Below are 8747 nucleotides of genomic sequence, written 5' to 3' on the forward strand. Positions count from 1 at the left end.
AGCGGTGCTTACGGACGCGGCCAGCTTCAAAAACGTGCTCATGCACGATTCCCCCATAGGAAACAATGGGGCAGTTTGAGCTGAAAAAAAACCTAACACCTGCAAAAAAGCAGCGTTCAGCTCCTAACGCAGCCCCATTGTTTCCTATGGGGAAACACTTCCTATGTCTGCACCTAACACCCTAACATGAACCCCGAGTCTAAACACCCCTAACCTTACACTTACTAACCCCTAATCTGCGGCCCTGCTATCGCTGACCCCTGCATATATTTTTTAACCCCTAATCTGCCGCTCCGTACACCGCCGCAACCTACGTTATCCCTATGTACCCCTAATCTGATGCCCCTAACACCGCCGACCTCTATATTATATTTATTAACCCCTAATCCACCCCCCACAACGTCACCGCCAGCTACCTACAATAATTAACCCCTAATCCGCCTCACTAACCCTATAATAAATAGTATTAACCCCTAATCTGCCCTCCCTAACATCGCCGACACCTAACTTCAAGTATTAACCCCTAATCTGCCGACCGGACCTCACCGCTACTCTAATAAATTTATTAACCCCTAAAGCTAAGTCTAACCTTAACCCTAACAACCCCCTAAATTAAATATAATTTAAATCTAACGAAATAAATTAACTCTTATTAAATAAATTATTCCTATTTAAAGCTAAATACTTACCTGTAAAATAAACCCTAATATAGCTACAATATAAATTATAATTATATTGTAGCTATTTTAGGATTAATATTTATTTTACAGGCAACTTTGTAATTATTTTAACCAGGTACAATAGCTATTAAATAGTTAATAACTATTTAATAGCTACCTAGTTAAAATAATTACAAAATTACCTGTAAAATAAATCCTAACCTAAGTTACAATTAAACCTAACACTACACTATCAATAAATTAATTAAATAAAATACCTACAATTATCTACAATTAAATCTTACACTACACTATCAATAAATTAATTAAATACAAATACCTACAAATTAATACAATTAAATAAACTAACTAAAGTACAAAAAATAAAAAAGAACTAAGTTACAAAAAATAAAAAAATATTTACAAACATTAGAAAAATATTACAACAATTTTAAGCTAATTACACCTACTCTAAGCCCCCTAATAAAATAACAAAGACCCCCAAAATAAAAAAAATGCCCTACCCTATTCTAAAATTAAAATAGAAAAGCTCTTTTACCTTACCAGCCCTTAACCCCTTAAGGACCAGCGACGTACCCTGTATGTCACTGGCCTTTTTTTTGGACTTGATTGTTTTATAGTGCGGTCTTGCCATCAGCGTTGAGACTGCTCTATTCCACAAAGCCTGCTAAAGGGAGGGCATTAATAGCGTGTTCTTGCTAGACTTGTGCTATTATGTCCTGAAAAAACCCTTAATAACCAGTGACATACAGGGTACATTGTGGTCATTAAGGGGTTAAAAGGGCCCTTTGCGGGGCATGCCCCAAAGAATTCAACTCTTTTGCCTGTAAAAAAACAAACATACAATACCCCCCCAACATTAAAACCCACCACCCACATACCCCTAATCTAACCCAAACCCCCCTTAAATAAACCTAACACTAAGCCCCTGAAGATCTCCCTACCTTGTCTTCACCACACCGGGTTCACCGATCGGTCCAGAAGAGCCTCCGAAGTCTTCATCCAAGCCCAAGCGGCGGCTGAAGAATTCCATCTTCGGGCAGAAGTCTGAATGCGAGCTCAATCTGATTGGCTGATCCAATCAGCCAATCGGATTGAACTTGAATCTGATTGGCTGATTCCATCAGCCAATCAGAATTTTTCTACCTTAATTCCGATTGGCTGATAGAATCCTATCAGCCAATCGGAATTCGAGGGACGCCATCTTGGATGACGTCCCTTAAAGGAACCTTCATTCTGTTTTAGGATGTCGGAAGAAGAGGATGGATCCGCGCTGGAGGTCTTGAAGATGGAGCCGCTCGTCATCGGATGGAAGAACATAGAAGATGCGGCTTGGATGAAGATGTTTGCCAGTCCGGATCTACTCTTCTGCCCGGATAGGATGAAGACTTCTGCCCGAAGATGGAATTCTTCAGCCGCCGCTTGGATCAAGACCTCAGCCGGAGGATGGACGTCACTCTTCAGCCCCCGCTTGGGCTTGGATGAAGACTTCGGAGGCTCTTCTGGACCGATCGGTGAACCCGGTGTGGTGAAGACAAGGTAGGGAGATCTTCAGGGGCTTAGTGTTAGGTTTATTTAAGGGGGGTTTGGGTTAGATTAGGGGTATGTGGGTGGTGGGTTGTAATGTTGGGGGGGTATTGTATGTTTTTTTTTTTACAGGCAAAAGAGCTGAATTCTTTGGGGCATGCCCCGCAAAGGGCCCTTTTAAGGGCTGATAAGGTAAAATAGCTTTTCTATTTTAATTTTAGAATAGGGTAGGGCATTTTTTTATTTTGGGGGTCTTTGTTATTTTATTAGGGGGCTTAGAGTAGGTGTAACTAGCTTAAAATTGTTGTAATATTTTTCTAATGTTTGTAAATATTTTTTTATTTTTTGTAACTTAGTTCTTTTTTATTTTTTGTACTTTAGTTAGTTTATTTAATTGTATTTATTTGTAGGAATTGTATTTAATTTATTTATTGATAGTGTAGTGTTAGGTTTAATTGTAGATAATTGTAGGTATTTTATTTAATTAATTTATTGATAGTGTAGTGTTAGGTTTAATTGTAACTTAGGTTAGGATTTATTTTACAGGTAATTTTGTAATTATTTTAACTAGGTAGCTATTAAATAGTTATGAACTATTTAATAGCTATTGTACCTGGTTAAAATAATTACAAAGTTGCCTGTAAAATAAATATTAATCCTAAAATAGCTACAATATAATTATAATTTATATTGTAGCTATATTAGGGTTTATTTTACAGGTAAGTATTTAGCTTTAACCCCTTAGTGACCAGAGCACTTTTCCATTTTCTGTCCGTTTGGGACCAAGGCTATTTTTACATTTTTGCGGTGTTTGTGTTTAGCTGTAATTTTCTTCTTACTCATTTACTGTACCCACACATATTATATACCGTTTTTCTCGCCATTAAATGGACTTTCTAAAGATACCATTATTTTCATCATATCTTATAATTTACTATAAAAAAAATTATAAAATATGAGGAAAAAATGGAAAAAAACACACTTTTTCTAACTTTGACCCCCAAAATCTGTTACATATCTAAAACCACCAAAAAACACCCATGCTAAATAGTTTCTAAATTTTGTCCTGAGTTTAGAAATACCCAATGTTTACATGTTCTTTGCTTTTTTTGCAAGTTATAGGGCCATAAATACAAGTAGCACTTTGCTATTTCCAAACCATTTTTTTCCAAAATTAGCGCTAGTTACATTAGAACACTGATATCTTTCAGGAATCCCTGAATATCCCTTGACATGTATATATTTTTTTTTAGTAGACATCCCAAAGTATTGATCTAGGCCCATTTTGGTATATTTCATACCACCATTTCACCGCCAAATGCGATCAAATACAAAAAATTGTTCACTTTTTCACAAATTTTTTCACAAACTTTAGGTTTCTCACTGAAATCATTTACAAACAGCTTGTGCAATTATGGCATAAATGGTTGTAAATTCTTCTCTGGGATCCCCTTTGTTCAGAAATAGCACACATATATGGCTTTGGCGTTGCTTTTTGGTAATTAGAAGGCCGCTAAATGCCACTGCGCACCACAAGTGTATCATGCCCAGCAGTTAAGGGGTTAATTAGGGAGCTTTTAGGGAGCTTTTAGGGTTAATTTTAGCTTTAGTGTAGTGTAGTAGACAACCCCAAGTATTGATCTAGGCACATTTTGGTATATTTCATGCCACCATTTCACCGCCAAATGCGATCAAATTAAAAAAAACGTAAAATTTTTCACAATTTTAGGTTTCTCACTGAAATCATTTACAAACAGCTTGTGCAATTGTGGCACAAATGGTTGTAAATGCTTGTCTGGGATCCCCTTTGTTCAGAAATAGCAGACATATATGACTTTGGCGTTGCTTTCTGGTAATTAGAAGGCCACTAAATCCTGTTGCGCCTCACACGTGTATTATGGCTAGCAGTGAAAGGGTTAATTAGGGAGTTTGTAGTGAGCTTGCAGGGTTAATTTTAGCTTTAGTGTAGAGATCAGCCTCCCATCTGACACATCCCACCCCCTGATCCCTCCCAAACAGCTCCCTTCCCTCCCCCACCCCACAATTGTCCCCGCCATCTTAAGTACTGGCAGAAAGTCTGCCAGTACTAAAATAAAAGGGTTTTTAAAAAAAAATGAATTTTTTTTTAGCATATTTACATATGCTACTGTGTAGGATCCCCCCCTTAGCCCCCAACCTCCCTGATCCCCCCCAAAACCGCTCTCTAACCCTCCCCTCTGCCTTATTGGGGGCCATCTTGGGTACTGGCAGCTGTCTGCCAGTACCCAGTTTACAATAAAAAGTGCTTTTTTTGGTTTTTTTTTTGTTTTTTTCTGTAGTGTAGCTTCCCCCCACCCCCCCCCCCCCCCACAAACAAACCCCCACCACCTTGCGGATTGTTTAGATTTTATTTTTTATTATATTTTTTATTTCCCCATTTTCTGCAGTGTAGCGGTTCCCACCCGCTCCCTCCCCGTGCACGCGCCCGCCCCCCACCCTCCCGTGCACGCGCGCGCGCCCGTGCGCGCCCCCAGCCACCCCCGCCCACGATCCCGCCCCCCTTCAGATCCACATGGCCATCGATGGCCGCCACCCGCCTCCCGGTCCGGCTCCCACCCACCAACGCAGGTAGCCACCGATCTCCGGTGCAGAGAGGGCCACAGAGTGGCTCTCTCTGCACCGGATGACTTAAAAAGGTTATTGCAGGATGCCTCCATATCGAGGCATCACTGCAATAACCGGAAAGCAGCTGGAAGCGAGCAGGATCGCTTCCAGCTGCTTTCCACACTGAGGACGTGCAGGGTACGTTCTCAGGCATTAACTGCCTTTTTTCTGAGGACGTACCCTGCACGTCCTCAGTCGTTAAGGGGTTAAATAGGAATAATTTATTTAATAAGAGTTAATTTATTTCGTTAGATTTAAATTATATTTAACTTAGGGGGGTGTTAGGGTTAAGGTTAGACTTAGCTTTAGGGGTTAATAAATTTATTAGAGTAGCGGTGAGGTCCGGTCGGCAGAATAGGGGTTAATACTTGAAGTTAGGTGTCGGCGATGTTAGGGAGGGCAGATTAGGGGTTAATACTATTTATTATAGGGTTATTGAGGCGGGAGTGAGGCGGATTAGGGGGTAATTCATTTATTATAGTGGTGGTGAGGTCCGGTCGGCAGATTAGGGGTTAATAATTGTAGGAAGGTGGAGGCGACGTTGGGGGCGGCAGATTAGGGGTTAATAAATATAATATAGGGGTCGGCGGTGTTAGGGGCAGCAGATTAGGGGTTCATAGGGATAACATAGGTGGCGGCGGTGTGCGGTCAGCAGATTAGGGGTTAAAAAATTTTAATAGAGTGGCGGCGATGTGGGGGGACCTCGGTTTAGGGGTACATAGGTAGTTTATGGGTGTTAGTGTACTTTAGAGCACAGTAGTTAAGAGCTTTATAAACCAGCGTTAGCCCAGAAAGCTCTTAACTCCTGACTTTTTTCTGCGGCTGGAGTTTTGTCGTTAGATTTCTAACGCTCACTTCAGCCAAGACTCTAAATACCGGCGTTAGAAAGATCTCATTGAAAAGATAGGATACGCAAATGGCATAGGGGGATCTGCGGTATGGAAAAGTCGCGGCTGGAAAGTGAGCGTTAGACCCTTACCTACAAGACTCTAAATACCAGCGGTAGCCCAAAACCAGTGTTAGGAGCCTCTAACGCTGGTTTTGACGGCTAACGTCAAACTCTAAATCTAGCCGATAGTATTTATCTGCCTGTTTTTTTTTATACACCACTGTAAAATTTTTATCACAGAAAATGGGCCCCTATTCAAATTTCAACCTTAGAATAATGGTGATTTAAAAACCCCTTACTATTTGTCTTAACAAATAGTAAGGGGTGTGATTTTATGGACTTTTAGAGGGATATTAAACCATATGAAATTGTAATATAAAATGTTTACTTTCGTTATTTATTTTGTTACCTTTTCCTGTAACTTTAACTCTGAGCATTGTTGGATTTCTGAGTGCTGCCATGTTTAAACTTAAGTTTTTTTTTTTTTTTTAAACAATATTTTTTTATTGGTTTTGATATAATTACAAACAGAACAAATGCACAATGTGTATAGCATATTTCACATGATATACAAGGGTTATTGAAAGGTACAACAGAGCTACTGTTGAATGAAGCCTGTTAGAAACATTTACAATAAAATTGATTGAAGATGTCATCTGATAGTGTCTGGAATAACAGGAAAGTTTGCAGATAAACGTATATCAGACCAACAGGTGGGTAAATCTGTAGTTAATTGATTAGACACGTTGAATTGTTCAGTTGGAAATATTCATTCAAAGAGTCTCTGTAGGTTATGTCTTGAATCCTGAACGTTTTCTCATTGGCATATGTACGTTTGTCAAAGTTTATCTTGTCATATAATACATACAGTGCAAAAAAAGGAACCAATTGTATGGGGGGATAGGTAAGGTGGAAGGGGTGGGGGTGCACAGGGGGAGTGTGGATGGGGAGAGGAGGTTGATCCGCAGGTGATCTGAGAAAGGGGTATTATTGATCCCCTCTAGTGTGGCTGAGTTGATTTCCAATGTAGTGCTATGAGGGACTTGGCACTATTTAGGGCTATTCTGACTAGGGTTGCATTGGAGCAGCGGTTGTTCGTTTAAGAGAACCATTCTGGGGTTAGTCTAAAATCTGAGTCAGCAAGTGATTGGATGGTGTTTACAACGCCTTGCCAAAAGGGGGTTAATTTAGCACATTGCCACCACATATGTATCATATTACCTTGGGTGTTACAATCTCTCCAGCAAAATGCTGAGGAGGTTGGATAGATGTGTTTAAGTCTGACCGGTGTAAGGTACCAGCACAAGAGGGTTTTATAATTTAGCTCAATGATCTTGGGCGATGTGGAGGATTTACGTGTTTGAGTGTATATTCTCTGCCATTGTTTAGCGTCTATTGTATTGCCTAGTTCATAGAGCCATTGGTCAGTGTATGATGGGAGGGTACTGAATTGGGCATTGTGAAGAAGGGCTTTTGCCATTGAAAGCGAACCTTTAAAGAGCATGCCTGTAAGGCATATCTGTTCAAAGGGGGTGGAGGTTCTGGTTAGGTCTTGCTTGCGTTGGGTCTTATGTATGAATGGGTGCAATTGGGCATATTTTAACCATGAAGAGAATGAGTCAAAGAGGGTGGATTGAAGATCTGACCTCAGTTTTAGTTTGCCTTGATCTAGTAATTTAGCAATAGGGACTGAGTCGAGCAGTTCTTGGACAATGTGGTCTTTTTTGTGGGTTTCATATCTCCCCATTAATTCTATGTTTGGGAAGACCGGAGTGAGAGGAGAAACAGTTGTGGAAAGGGTTTGGTTCAATTTGAGTAAGTAGTCACATGTGTTGAAGATGTGCCTATAGAGGAAGGAAGTGGAGCAGGGGGGGTTCTTTTGGTTTTGGGGAGCCAGCATAAGGGTCCTGGTGTAGGAGTTTGGAGTCTAGTGTTATCCAAGCTTTGGATTCTCCTCTGCAATGTCAATCAAGGATCTTTTGTATGACAACTGAGTGATAATATAAACGAATGTTGGGTAGTCCTAAACCACCATTTTGTAGGGATCTATACATCATGTTTCTATTAATTCTGGGTTTGATTTTACCCCAAATTAAATATTAATGGTATTCTGTAATTGCTGTATGAAATGTTTAGGGAGCGCAATTTGCATTGCCTGGAATATGTATAATATTTTGGACAGTGTGTTCATTTTAACAGTCTGAATTATTCCCCAGCAAAACAGTGGCTTGTCTTTCCATGTTAACAATGATTGCTGTATGGATTGGCATAATGGTTTAAAGTTGAGGGTGAAAATGCGGGGGAGATAAGGAGTCAGCACCACTCCTAGGTATTTTAAGTGCGATATTTGTAGTTTGAGGGGGCAGATTTATTTTAGTTTGGTAAAGTTATTATAGTTGATTAGGAAGTGGGAGAAGCTGCTAAATCTCTCAAATTATGATATTAGTGCGAGGAGGGATTGGGATGGATCTGTAAGGGTCAGGAGAATGTCATCAGCAAATGTGGCAAGCTTGTAAGAGTTTGGACCTATGGACAAACCCTGAATGTTCTGATTGCTACGGATGTGACTTGCTAGTACCTCCATTGTGAGGATGAATAGGACAGGGGATAGTGGGCAACCTTGTCTGGTACAGTTGTTGATATTAAAGCTCTGGGATAATACTTCATTAGTTCGTACTTTGGCAGAGGGTTTATTGTAAAGGTGAAATATACGGTTTATGTCACGCTTGGCAGCCCAGAGTTCCGGTGATTCTCCTTGCGTGCCTGGTTGCCTGGCAATGTCTCGCTCTTCTGAGCCGTCTCCTTCAGCTGACGTCAGGCGAGGCTTCTTATTCCAGTCTTCCTGTTCCTCCGGTGCCCGTTTGTGTGTTTATACTCCGTGGCTGTTGTCAGTACTCAGTAATTTTTTGAAGTGTACATTTTGGTTCCTGAACCTTTGCCTGGACTACCTCTCTTTTGCTTATACCTCAAACTGCCTGATAACAAGTTGCCGAACACTGCATTACTGA

This window comes from Bombina bombina, chromosome 3 (assembly GCF_027579735.1).
Source record: "Bombina bombina isolate aBomBom1 chromosome 3, aBomBom1.pri, whole genome shotgun sequence".
Taxonomy (NCBI): Eukaryota; Metazoa; Chordata; class Amphibia; order Anura; family Bombinatoridae; genus Bombina; species Bombina bombina.